Consider the following 14,554-nt stretch of genomic DNA (forward strand, 5'->3'; position numbering starts at 1 on the left):
ATCGCAAGAAAAGGATTTGCAACTAAATATTAAGTCTTATTCACTTTAATCTGTTTTAAGTTGATGTTACTTTTGCTCACAAGAAAAATGGGTGGGTTCAGACAAAAGGTGCTATCTTCTGAACTGTGTATCAGATCCAGATGTAAATACCTGGAAATAAAAGCTGACATGTTGATCTTTTGTCTCATATTCATCTTTTAATGTCAAACCCAAATGTTTTCAGTCTACAGCAAAAATAAAGGGATTGGCCTCACTGTTCCAATACTTTTGGAGGGGACTGTATAAACACAGACATAAAGCTTAATTGATTCACTCCCTGAACAAACAAATGCAAGTAAACAATAAACATCAAACATGAACAACGATGTGGTTTCAAGGTTGGGGTCTTCAACAAACGACCCTGTACTAGGCTAGAAAGAATATCTAGCTCTGGGGGAAGGTCTCTCCAACCCACTGTGGCATCCAGAAAAAAGAAAAACCGACAAGTCTCTGTCCACCATACAGAGAAAATTTCAGTGTGTGTTCCTCCCGTGTATATTTTACTGTCATTAAGGGAAACAATAGTAAAAAATGTATAGAACACGTAGTTTAGCAGGGAACAGTGTTTGGTAACGGAGTATTTTCATCGGAGTATACTCAGGGTATTCTTTACGTTTCTGTAGTACTGCTGGAGGGTAGACCTGATCGAAATATATAGGCCTCCCATTCAAATTCACCCTTTCTGTCCCCACGCCTTGCGAAGAAGCTCTTCTTTAGTTTTGTATCTGAGGAATTGAATTATTATCGACCATGGCTTGTCCTCGTTACTCTCGGGGGTCTCGGGGCGAGTGTGCGGTATACTCTCTCAATATCCAGCTGAGTGGTCGCGGGGAGCTCGAATGTTTCCCGAAGTAACTTAATAATAAACTTAATAAATTCCACCATAATTGTCACTTCCGCTCCCTCTGGGACATTATATACAGAGGGGCCAAAAAGTATTTAGTCAGCCACTGATTGTGCAGGTTCTCCTACTTAGAAAGATGAGAGAGATCTGTAATTTTCATCATAGGTACACTTCAACTATGAGAGACAAAATGAGAAAAAAAAATACAGGAAATCACATTGTAGGATTTTTAAAGAATTTATTTGTAAATTATGGTGAAAAATAAGTATTTGGTCACCCACAAACAAGCAAGATTTCTGGCTCTCACAGACCTGTAACTTCTTCTTTAAGAAGCTCTTCTGTCCTCCACTCGTTACCTTATTAATGGCACCTGTTTGACCTCGTTATCTGTATAAAAGACACCTGTCCACAGCCTCAAACAGTCAGACTTCAAACTCAACCATGGCCAAGACCAAAGAGCTGTTGAAGGACACCAGGAAGAAAATTGTAGACCTGCACCAGGCTGGGAAGAGTGAATCTACAATAGGCAAGCAAGTCGGTGTGAATAAATCAACTGTGGGAGCAATTGTAAGAAAATGGAAGACATACAAGACCATTGATAATCTCCCTCGATCTGAGTCCCCACGCAAGAACTCATCCCGTGGGGTCAAAATGATCATGAGAACAGTGAGCAAAAATGCCAGAACTACACGGAGGGACCTGATGAATGACCTGCAGAGAGCTGGGACCAAAGCCAAGAGGGACTCAAATCCTGCAGTGCCAGGCGTGTCCCCCTGCTTAAGCCAGTACATGTCCAGGCCCGTCTGAAGTTTGCCAGAGAGCATATGGATGATCCAGAAGAGGATTGGGAGAATATCATGTGGTCAGATGAAACCAAAATGGAACTTTTTGGTAAAAACTCAACTCGTCGTGTTTGGAGGGAGAAGAATGCTGAGTTGCATCCCATACCTACTGTGAAGCATGGGGGTGGAAACATCATGCTTTGGGGCTGTTTTTCTGCAAAGGGGACAGGACGACTGATCCGTGTTAAGGGAAGAATGAACGGGGCCATGTATCGTGAGATTTTAAGCCAAAACCTTCTTCCATCAGTGAGAGCATTGAAGATGGAACGTGGCTGGGTCTTCCAGCATGACAATGATCCCAAACACACTGCTCGGGCAACGAAGGAGTGGCTCCGTAAAAAGCATTTCAAGGTCCTGGAGTGGCCTAGCCAGTCTCCAGACCTCAACCGCATAGAAAATTTGTGGAGGGAGTTGAAAGTCCGTGTTGCCCCAAAACATCACTGCTCTAGAGGAGATCTGCATGGAGGAATGGGCCAAAATACCAGCTACAGTGTGTGCAAACCTGGTGAAGACTTACAGGAAACGTTTGGCCTCTGTCATTGCCAACAAAGGTTATGTTACAAAGTATTGAGTTGAACTTTTGTTATTGACCAAATACTTATTTTCCACCATAATTTACAAATAAATACTTTAAAAATCCTACAATGTGATTTCCTGGATTTTTTTTTTCTCATTTCGTCTCTCATAGTTGAAGTGTACTGTAGCTATGATGAAAATTACAGACCTCTCTCATCTTTCTAAGTAGGAGAACCTGCACAATCAGTGGCTGACTAAATACTTTTTGGCCCCACTGTATCCGTAACTTCTCTCTCCGGGATCTCCCTTCCTGATCGATTAGTTTGTTCTCTTGCTGAGTCACAGCTTGTTTATCAGCTTGCCTACTACCTGCTCCATATTTACGTCTTCTCAATTCGTGTCTCTGCTTCTGCTATTTTATGACTGATGAGAGCAAGCTCAGATTTTATATCCCATAACTGCTGTTTTGCGTCTTTGTGAAAGTCTCGTATTTTTTCTAGCACTCTCGCTAAACTTGCTGTTTCATGTGATCGAGCCTTAGCATTAGCTTCTTCATCACGTGCATGGGTAGATCAGCTGTTTTCTGCATTTTCATTGCTTGGGGATTTTTCAGCTGTGTTTTTTTTTTGTTCATGTCCTTTTTTCCATTCCTGCCTCGCTCTGTGTTATCGAGTATAGGTTCATTTAGATGGTTTCGATGTGAAGCAAGTATTCTAGGCTGCCATTCGGGTAGACGACGTAACGGAGTATCTTAATATTTCAATGTTATTTTGACTCAAAAACAAGTGAGGCAATCCCAGAATTCATTGCGCCATCTCGTGTCTCACAGAAAAATAAGCATGGCTGACAATGTAGACAAAGGAATGGAGTTATTTTCAAACTTTATTGATTATTATTACAATCATTATTGATTTTTAACTTGTACCAAGGGGAGATGGTCTATTGACATGTTAGCATGCTGTGCTACCTCAATCCATTAGATTTTAACAGCAAGATGCTAAATGCTAAACATGAAACCCGATGGAATCGCTGTATAAGTATTGCGTTCGAATAACCTGACCTGGTTTTCAAACACACTGACAGTGTTACAAGCACAATAACACCTCAAACACTTTATAACTTGGAATCCTCTGTGGTTTTTCTCTTCAGTGTGAACACGCTGGTGAATTTCGGTGTCAGTCTTCTTATTTTTTGAGCCAAAACATGTAAAACACGTGTTCCCTTCACAGGTCAGTGTGCTGGTGTTAATTAAAACTCTTTCCACACAATTAGCACTGATACAGTTTCTCTCCAGTGTGAATGCGCTGGTGTTTTTTAAGATAACTCTGTGTATTGAAACTCTTCCCACACTGAGCACTAATACGGTTTCTCTCCCATGTGAATGCGCTGGTGTTTTTTTAGGGTACTCTGATGAATAAAACTCTTCCCACACTGTGAGCACTGATACGGTTTCTCTCACATGTGAATGCACTGGTGTTTTTTAAAAGTACTCTGATGATTAAAACTCTTCCCACACTGTGAGCACTGATACGGTTTCACTCCAGTGTGAATGCGCTGGTGAATTTTGAGATGACTCTGTCGATTAAAGCTCTTCCCACACTGTGAGCACTGATACGGTTTCTCTCCAGTGTGAATGAGCTGGTGAATTTTGAGATAACTCTGTTGATTAAAACTCTTCCCACACTGTGAGCACTGATACGGTTTCTCTCCTGTGTGAATGCGCTGGTGTTTTTTAAGAGCACTGGGAGAACTAAAGCTCTTCCCACACTGTGAGCACTGATACGGTTTCACTCCAGTGTGAATGCGCTGGTGAATTTTGAGATCACTCTGTCGATTAAAACTCTTCCCACACTGAGAGCACTGATACGGTTTCTCTCCAGTGTGAATGCGCTGGTGAATTTTGAGATAACTCTGTTGATTAAAACTCTTCCCACACTGTGCGCACTGATACGGTTTCTCTCCAGTGTGAATGCGCTGGTGATTTTTGAGATCATTCTGACGATTAAAACTCTTCCCACACTGTGAGCACTGATACGGTTTCTCTCCAGTGTGAATGCGCTGGTGAATTTTGAAAACAGTCTGTTGATTAAAACTCTTCCCACACTGTGAGCACTGATAAGGTTTCTCTCCAGTGTGAATGCGCTGGTGTAGTTTGAGATGACTCTGTCGATTAAAACTTTTCCCACACTGTGAGCACTGATACGGTTTCTCTCCACTGTGAATGCGCTGGTGTAGTTTAAGAGCACCTAGAGAACTAAAGCTCTTCCCACACTGTGAGCACTGATACGGTTTCTCTCCAGTGTGAATGCGCTGGTGTTTTTTAAGAGCACTGGGAGAACTAAAGCTCTTCCCACACTGTGAGCAGACGTTCCTTCTGTTCTGTTCTCTGGTGAGAGAGCTGTTAATGCTGACAGCACCAGAGGACGTCTGCTGATCACTGGAGCTTCTGGTGGGCGTCAGATCCTCATGTTCAGTCTCAATCTTCACCAGGGTCTCATATTTGACACTGTGGGGGGTCTTGATGTGTTTGTGGAGATGATTTTGGGTCGTACAGGAACGTGGACTCGAGGAGCAGCAGAAATCCTTGTTCAATCCTGAAGAAGAAAAACACAAGCTGCTCTTGTAACACAATCAATTACAAACATCACAATAAACACAGAGCAGATCAAATGATTTTCAAAGCTAAAAGTGAAGAGGAGCAAAGACACGGTACTGAGTGAGTATAGAGTGAGATAAAGAGGAAATAACCTCAGCACTTTTACTTTCAATATAGCAACAGAACATATTCACTCTTTTACACGCCTCAGTTATTTACTGGATTATATTATTAATATTATAAATATCATTATTATTATTATCATTACTGATGATAGAAACATTCTGACAGATGAACCATTAATAAATAAAACAGGTTTCATTGCTCAAGATTTGAAACATTCTTACTGAGATCATCTTCATCTTCAGGTTCCTCCTTCTTCTGAGGCAGGACACCTCCAAGTGATTGGTACACTGAGGAGAGGTGTCTATCAGAGGTGATGAGTTCCAGAGGGATTAATGATACTTCACCTGAAATGACATCAACATGTGAAGAAAGCTCAACAACTGGGACTAGTGTAGGGAGGCGTGTTGTTGTTGTTGTTTTAATGATATAATAAATCTTAGTTCCATTAAAAACTTGAGTCCAGACTGGAGTGAAGCAGCACTTCTCCACAGGACAGAACCATACAGGACAGAACGATGTGTTTCCACAGGAAAAAAAAGAGGTTCCAGACAGTGAACTAGCGCGACAATCTGGCACCACAGAATACTTGATTTGTCAGCCCGAACCATGACGTCTGTCAGTGGGCGTGTCATGTTGTACAGCATAGCGTGTTAGCAACAATGGCGTCCACTGGTGTCTCGTATGGAGCTTAATGCTGCATTTTTATCTTTGAAACTTCACCTGATTAAATGTTTAGCCAGTTTACAGCTGACATTTTTAAAGTGCATTTAAAAATGTGAACTGTGTGATATAACGAGATAAAAGTGACCCGGACAGAACAAAACACGCTTAACATGAATAATAAAGTGTGAAGCTTTTTCATCTCCCCAAGCTGCATAAACACACGTGAAGTAAATCCAGTTAAACACAGATATATGTGGTATTTTAAAGTAGATTTGATGGTTATTTCACACAGATGGATGTTCGTGTTGTGGAACTTCAATGATGTTGTATCGCTCAAGTCGAGTAAACCGGCTATCTGCGCCGAGAGTCGCGGTAAAAGCAAAGCGTAAAACGCTTCTCACGTCAATGAAATAAAGAAAACAACAACTGAGACAAACACGTCACGCCTTCCCATCACCAATCGTTAGATCGATGCTTTTTACATAAAAACTAACATCAATAACAGCAGCACAAATGCTCGCACATTATCCACACACTCCGCCATGATATTACTACTCTTAACTCTTAGTAAGTAACGCCCACCGATGATGACGCTGCATGGTTCTCAAAAACTGGTGGAAACGCGCGTCGGTTCTCTACAGAACACCAAGGTTCTGAGAAACCCGAACAGAACCGGTTCAGGAACCACGTTTTTTTTTTGGTGGAAAAGTGCTAAATTGCTCCATATGTACTTACAGCAGAAATCTTCATCTTCAGATCCTTCATCTTCTAGATCCATGGGGGCGATGTGTCCCACTTCTGCTGACTGCATTATTAAAGATCTAACATAAAGACACACACACATGGATGAATGGATGGATAGATGGATGGATAGACAGACAGAGCAGCACATATTTACACATTTCAACAGCTCACAAAGTATTTACATATAATTGCTGTCTGTTTTTATTCATGGATCTGAAAATGTGATGATCTGGTTGGTCATTACAAAAGCAAAATCAAAATAAAGAAACTGTAAAATCACTTGTAAACAAAGATACTTAATGCTTTTCTATGGAAAACAACCTTAAATCGAAGCTAAATGAACTTTATGTTTGTACAGATCAGTAAGAGAGAATCATCATATGTATCATAAAGATCACAAGAGCAGATGTGTGTCTCATATGAGAGACGTCGTCCCACCTGCCATCATGTTGTTATTGTCACATGGGTTGAGGTGTGAATGGGGGTTATACTGCTTCATATGTGGTTAATAATCGCTGTTGTAAGTCACCACCTTTGTTTGAAGATGATCATTCCAGACACAGATGGCCTCCTTTAGTCCACTTTTAAATCTGCCTTCTATGTGAAAAATGTGAACATCTGTATGCTAAAAGGAGCGTTCCTTCTCCTCCAGGTACAGATGTAGAGCTGAGTATTGTGCTGATGAGATGAATCTGCTATATTGTAGCATGAACTGTGGAGTGATTTAGTCTCTCCTATGTAAAGGTGTGATCACTCCTCACTGCATTGTACATCACACACAACACTGCTCACTTTGTGCTGGAACATTTTGTACTTGAGATGAACCAGTTTCTCTTCTAAGGGGGTTTTGATGGAGACTCAAGACTATCAGGACCTGAATGACTGAAAACCTACACAGACATGTAAAAAACTGCTAAAAATAAAAAGATAAACATCTGTAAACAAAGCGAAAATAAACTTGACGTGTTTCTATAAAAACGAGCTATAAAACCTGTAAGCTGTGAAAGAAAAATAGATGTTTTATCTATACAACTGTAAAAAACATAAACAAAGCCAAAATAACGTTTATCTTTACCTTCATCTAAAACTTTTAATATAATCAATAAAATCTGAATCAGTCGAATCATTTAGCTGAATCGGTTCAGTTTCATCGGTTCATTAGTACTGAATCATGTGATGCTAACAGTTAGCGGAGTAGCAGTTTGTGTTTAAATTAAAAAAATAAAGAGTTCGAGCTACTTAAATCATCAAAGTCATTTATTATCATTATTATTAATTATTATGTAGTTAACTGAATTGTAATAAATACATTAATAACTATTTTACTTACAGATTCACTTCAGTACAAACGTGTTGCTGCTTCTTCTTCTTCTTGTTTGAACTGAGCTGGTTGATCTACAGCGTTTAGGTTTATTCTCCCTCTACTGGACGGAAGTGAAACATCAGCACCACATTCATTCAATAACGACTCGAACCGCAGTTCATTAGCAATCTAGGCAATACATTTATTTTAATTGATTCTTTGAGTCTTTGAGCCGAAACTAATCGAATGAATTAGATTACATCTTGTAATGTCCTCCTTAATTCTTCTTTCGTTTATAGGCTGATAGTTATATTCTGGGGACAGTGGTAGCCTACTGGGTAGAGCTTTGGACTATCAACCTGGAATATTGGTGGTTCAAATCCAGGCTCTGCTTTGCAGCCACTGTTGGGTCCTTGAGCAAGGCCCTTAACCCGGCCTACTCCAGGGACACCGCTGACCCTGTGCTCTGACCCCAACTTCCAAACAAGCTGGGATATGTGAAGAAAGAATTTCATTATACTGTATATGTGACACATAAAGTATATCTTCTTCTTCTGAGAGTTTTGTAAGGTAAGGTTTAAAATATTCTGTATGCCATGTCGGGGGGGGGGAGACTCCTTCCAACTAGATGGTGTCTGTGCCCCTTTTAAAACCCAATTTACAGTGGAGAGCACCACAGGAATTAATTCACTTTCAAATTCTTTATACCATTCTGTCGTAAAGCCATCCGATCCTGGTGATTTGTTTAATGAAAGTCTACTAATTGCAGCTTTTAGTTCGTCTTCTGTTATATCAGCAGTGAGGCTTTTGTTTTGTTCCTCATTTACAACAGGTAGCTCTAACGAATTCAGGAAGGCGTCAATTTGGGTCACATTTTCCCCAGGAATTTTGGAATATAACGTTGTACAAAACTTTGCTTATTTTATGTTTTATTGTTTTTGTTCTTAGGTCTTTCATTTTATAAATTGTATTTTCTGCTATCTTTTTTCAATTTCCATTTCAATATTTAAATTAATTTGGGTCCACTTTCATAATGTCTCTGTTTTAGGAACATTAGGTTTGTTTTAATTTTTTGTGTGGCCAAATTATTAATATCATGTCTAGTTTTTAAAATTTCTTCCAATATGTTTTGCGCCAAATTCAACTTGTGGTTTTTTCGAATTTCTTAAATTACCCTTGTAGTTCCTCCATTTTTTTTATTGCTCATTTTTGTTTTATGTGCTGATATTGCTATAATTTTACCACGTAAGACAGCCTTTAAGGCAGTGGTGTCCAAACTTTTTTCTAGGAGGGCCAGATTTGATAATGTAAAAGTGCCCGAGGGCCAACAGTCCCTGATGACATTATTTTAAACAATAAAATATGCAGGTCGCTCAGGTGGTGCAGCGGTAAATTACGCTAGCTCACCAGAGTTGGGGTTTCTAATACATCGTATCAAATTTCATGTCTGCCTTCCCACTAGGCAGGGCGGCAGCATGAACATCAATTGACCGTTGTTCAGGGTTAGAAGGTAAGAAAGTCGGATCATAGGTCCTCATAACTGGTGCAACTGTGGCCTCTGCTAACTGACTGATGGCACCTGCACAGGGCTGAGGAATAATGCTGATGGGGGTGTGGCCCTCCGTACACAGTGCCCGTCAAATGTATGAACTCCACTCGTGCAGGTGAAAATGCAGTCTGTACTGACTGTGCGTACCAGAGGGGACGCAAGTCAGTTGAGAGGCGTCCTCAGTCAGTGGTGAAGAGTCGAATCAGTATAGAGGAGCAATCAGGGGAATTGGACACGACTAAATTAAGGGAGAAAGATTGGGGGGCGGGGGAAGAGGGAAAATGTGTGAAGAAAAACTATAAAATATGCATATAATTCGCTGTTATTTAATCATTTTATTTTCACACAGCGAACAACAAACAAATGTAAGCATTCAGGTGCCAAACATGGTTCGGGTTTAAACTATAACAATGCATGGCTACCTTTGGAGTATTTCCTGGCATACATAACCGTAACACAAAAAAGATGTTCATATTGAACAACCCTTGACACTGTGCTTAAGTTATCTGGCTAACTCAGAAATCATGCTTTTAAAATATTTTGATTTAATATTGTGCATCAATTAAGCATAAAAACACAGAAACTATTATTTAATACTGCAATGTGCAGAAACATGATGGGCAAATACTAAATTATAATTTTAATACCTATAAATACCTGAAACAATCAAGTTAGCAGACATTATCTTTACTTTGTAAATCATTTTATTTACTGCTATGAAAAAGTTCAATTGTGTTAATAAATACGGTCCGTGTAAACGCTTAGTCCATATAAACATCAGATACAGATGTGTTTTTAAAAAACTGCAAACATCTCAAATATAAATCATGTATATACAGTGGGGCCAAAAAGTATTTAGTCAGCCACTGATTGTGCAGGTTCTCCTACTTAGAAAGATGAGAGAGGTCTGTAATTTCCATCATAGCTACACTTCAACTATGAGAGACAAAATGAGAAAAAAAATCCAGGAAATCACATTGTAGGATTTTTAAGGAATTTATTTGTAAATTATGGTGGAAAATAAGTATTTGGTCACACACAAACAAGCAAGATTTCTGACTCTCACAGACCTGTAACTTCTTCTTTAAGAAGCTTTTCTGTCCTCCACTCGTTACCTGTATTAATGGCACCTGTTTAACCTCGTTATCTGTATTAATGGCACCTGTCCACAGCCTCAAACAGTCAGACTCCAAACTCATGTATCATGAGAGTTTAAGCCAAAACCTCCTTCCATCAGTGAGAGCATTGAAGATGGAACGTGGCTGGGTCTTCCAGCATGACAATGATCCCAAACACACTGCTTGGGCAACGAAGGAGTGGCTCCGTAAAAAGCATTTCAAGGTCCTGGAGTGGCCTAGAAAATTTGTGGAGTCCGTGTTGCCCAGCGACAGCCCCAAAACATCACTGCTCTAGAGGAGATCTGCATGGAGGAATGGGCCAAAATAGCAGCTACAGTGTGTGCAAACCTGGTGAAGACTTACAGGAAACGTTTGACCTCTGTCATTGCCAACAAAGGTTATGTTACAAAGTATTGAGTTGAACTTTTGTTATTGACCAAATACTTATTTTCCACCATAACTTATGAATAAATTCTTTAAAAATCCTACAATGTGATTTCCTGGATTTTTTTTTCTCATTTTGTCTCTCATAGTTGAAGTGTAGCCATGATGAAAATTACAGACCTCTCTCATCTTTCTAAGTAGGAGAACCTGCACAATCAGTGGCTGACTAAATACTTTTTGACCCCACTGTATCTTTATCTGTCTTCTAAACGCGTCTCTCTCCGATATTTTGTCCTCGCTCTTTGCATGCTCGCTGCTGTTTCCTCCCTCCCACCGTCTCCCACATTGAGCGAGAGAACTGTTCAGCCAGGGACTCTTTTGATGTGGTCACGTTGATAGGGAAGCCTCTGTCTCTCATATCTTTAGTCGCCTCCTCCAGTGTGGTACAGCTGCGTCTCATCCTCGTAGAACACATAGTTTAGCAGGGAACAGTGTTTGGTAGCGGATTTTTCGCTGCTGCAGCACTCGTTTTCCTTCAGAGTATTCTTTACGTTTCTGTAGTACTGCTGGAGGGTAGACCTGATCTAAATATATAGGCCTCCCGTTCAAATTCACCCTTTTCTGTCCCCATGCCTTGCGAAGAAGCTCTTCTTTAGTTTTGTATCTGAGAAATTGAATTATTATCGACCGTGGCTTCTCCTCGTTACTCTCGGGGGGTCTCGGGGCGAGTGCGCGGTGTGCTCTCTCAATATCCAGCTGAGTGGTCGCTGGGAGCTCGAGCGTTTCCCAAAGTAACTTCTCTATAAATTCCACCATAATCGGCACTTCCGCTCCCTCTGGGACATTATATATCCGGAAGTTCTCTCTCCAGGATCTCCCTTCCTGATCAATTAATTCGTTCTCTTGTTAAGTCACTATTTTTATCAGTTTGCCTACTACCTGCTCCATATTTTGGTCTTCTCAATTTGTGTCTCTGCTTCTGCTATTTTATGAGAGGAAGCTCAGATTTAATATCCCATAACTGCTGTTTTGCGTCTTTGTGAAAGTCTCGTATTTTTTCTAGCACTCTCGCTAAACTTGCTGCTTCATGTGATTGAGCCTTAGCATTAGCTTCTTCAACACGTGCATGGGTAGATGAGCTGTTTTCTCACAAATGAGTGAGCATCAGAAGCGTTCTTAGTGATGTAGGCAATCCCAGAATTCATTGCACCACCTCGTCTCTCACAGAAAAATAAGCATGTCTGATGGTGTGGATTTACATTTTCAGCATTTAGCAGAAGCTTTTATCCAAAGCGACTTACACAATGAGCTTAACTCCAGTGTGAATGCGCTGGTGTATTTTGAGAACACTGATGATTAAAACTCTTCTCACACTGTGAGCACTGATACAGTTTCTCTCCAGTGTGAATGCGCTGGTGATTTCTGAGATGACTCTTTCGATTAAACTCTTCTCACACTGTAAACACTGATACGGTTTATTTCCGGTGTGAATGCGCTGGTGTATTTTAAGAGCACTTGGATAAATAAAGCTCTTTCTACACTGTGAGCACTGATACAGTTTCTCTCCAGTGTGAATGCGCTGATGTATTTTAAGAGCACTCAGAGAACTAAAGCTCTTCTTACACTGTGAGCACTGACATGGTTTCTCTCCAGTGTGAATGCGCTGGTGTATATTAAGAGTACTTTGTTGATTAAAACTCTTCCCACACTGTGAGCACTGATACGGTTTCACTCCAGTGTGAATGTGCTGGTGCATTTTAAGAGCACTTGGAGAACGAAAGCTGTTCCCACACTGTGAGCACTGATACAGTTTCTCTCCAGTGTGAATGCGCTGGTGTCTTTTAAAATCACTCTGATAACTAAAATTCTTCCCACACTGTGAGCACTGATCTGGTTTCTCTCCAGTGTGAATGCGCTGGTGCATTTTAAGAGCACTGGGAGAACTAAAGCTCTTCCCACACTGTGAGCACTGATACGGTTTCTCTCCAGTGTGAATGCGCTGGTGTTTTTTAAGAACACCTGGAGAACTAAAGCTCTTCCCACACTGTGAGCAGACGTTCCTTCTGTTCTGTTCTCTGGTGAGAGAGCTGTTAATGCTGACAGCACCAGAGGACGTCTGCTGATCACTGGAGCTTCTGGTGGGCGTCAGATCCTCATGTTCAGTCTTAATCTTCACCAGGGTCTCATATTTGACACTGTGGGGGGTCTTGATGTGTTTGTGGAGATGATTTTGGGTTTTACAGGAACGTGGACTCGAGGAGCAGCAGAAATCCTTGTTCAATCCTGAAGAAGAAAAACACAAGCTGCTCTTGTAACACAATCAATTACAAACAACACATATTCAGTCATGGTTATTATTACTGCTGGTAGAAACAATTCTGACAGATGAATCCAAATTAAATATAAGACGTTCTTACTGAGATCATCTTCATCTTCAGGTTCCTCCTTCTTCTGAGGCAGGACACCTCCAAGTGATTGGTACACTGAGGAGAGGTGTCTATCAGAGGTGATGAGTTCCAGAGGGATTAATGATACTTCACCTGAAATGACATCAACATGTGAAGAAAGCTCAACAACTGGGACTAGTGTAGGGAGGCGTGTTGTTGTTGTTGTTTTAATGATATAATAAATCTTAGTTCCATTAAAAACTTGAGTCCAGACTGGAGTGAAGCAGCACTTCTCCACAGGACAGAACCATACAGGACAGATTCTGATCCACTATCCACTAATTACTGACCCCAGTACTGACCATCCTGTTCTGTACCACACTGTCTGGTGGAAAAGTGCTAAATTGTTCCATATGTACTTACAGCAGAAATCTTCATCTTCAGATCCTTCATCTTTTATATCCATGGGGGCGATGTGTCCCACTTCACTTTATTATAAAAAAAATAAAGAGTTCGAGTAACTTAAATCCTCAGTGTCACGTGGGAAGAAAGGGACACAAACGCAGAAGTAAAATAATAAAAGAATATTTTATTTATTTAATAAGGACAACGGAAAGGTAAACAGCTAACAAAAACAGAACCAAAAAAAACGATCGGAAACTCCGACAGAAGCTGCTGACGCTGCAGGCAAAGAAAAAAACCAAAAGTAAATAATAACAATGAGGGCGGACGCGAATGGTGAGAGCCGGGTGCGTAATCTCCGCGCTATAGAGGAGCGGGTGAATAAGAGGCGGAGAGCGCTTAAGGCGCTGGAGCGTAAGGATGCGGGAGGAGATAACTCTCGGAAATCACTAGCCCCTGCACAGCGGAAGGCTAGGATAGAACACGATCGGCGTCTACTTTGCTGAGGGTCGCAGCTGAGGAAGTTCGCCGATCTGAAGAGAGAGATTTAAGAGTTAGATTAGACAGGCTGTGAGTGCGGATTTGAACCGGGGAATACAGCGCAAGAGCCGAAAGCTAAACGGCGTCGCCACCCTGCGGTTGGTGAATCCAATTACAAATTGGATAGAAGAGGCTGTGCGGATACTGTACCAAGCGAACCCGCTTGCTGTGTAGCAGCACCGCTAATGCTGCACGGCGTCGCACCACGCTAATTCCTATAGGCAAAATAAAGACGTTACCTCGACCTTGCAGTCTACACACCCGAATGGCGCATGCCACCAGGGGATACCGTCTAACCCTAAAAGCGTGGACGAGCTGCCACTTGAGAACAGAGAAACAAACCAAAGGTGCGACACCCGCTGCTGTGTGGGGCTGGCTTAAGTAGGCCAGTCCATCGCTGCAGGTGATCAGCCCTAATTGGTGGAACCACTACTTAAAGCCTGCCGGTTGCAGTTGAGGGAGGAGGTTAAAAGAACGCCGTCAAGTCGGACAGTCGCCACC

The 14,554-nt window shown here is 41.2% G+C and overlaps 1 pseudogene; it reads right to left on the reverse strand.

Annotated features, from left to right (window-relative positions):
- Positions 1-11,184, reverse strand: part of LOC134302113 (zinc finger protein 271-like) — a 34,471-nt pseudogene extending 23,287 nt beyond the window's left edge.
- Between the last annotated feature and the right edge of the window lie 3,370 nt (positions 11,185-14,554).

Source organism: Trichomycterus rosablanca, chromosome 2 (genome assembly GCF_030014385.1).
Source record: "Trichomycterus rosablanca isolate fTriRos1 chromosome 2, fTriRos1.hap1, whole genome shotgun sequence".
NCBI lineage: Eukaryota > Metazoa > Chordata > Actinopteri > Siluriformes > Trichomycteridae > Trichomycterus > Trichomycterus rosablanca.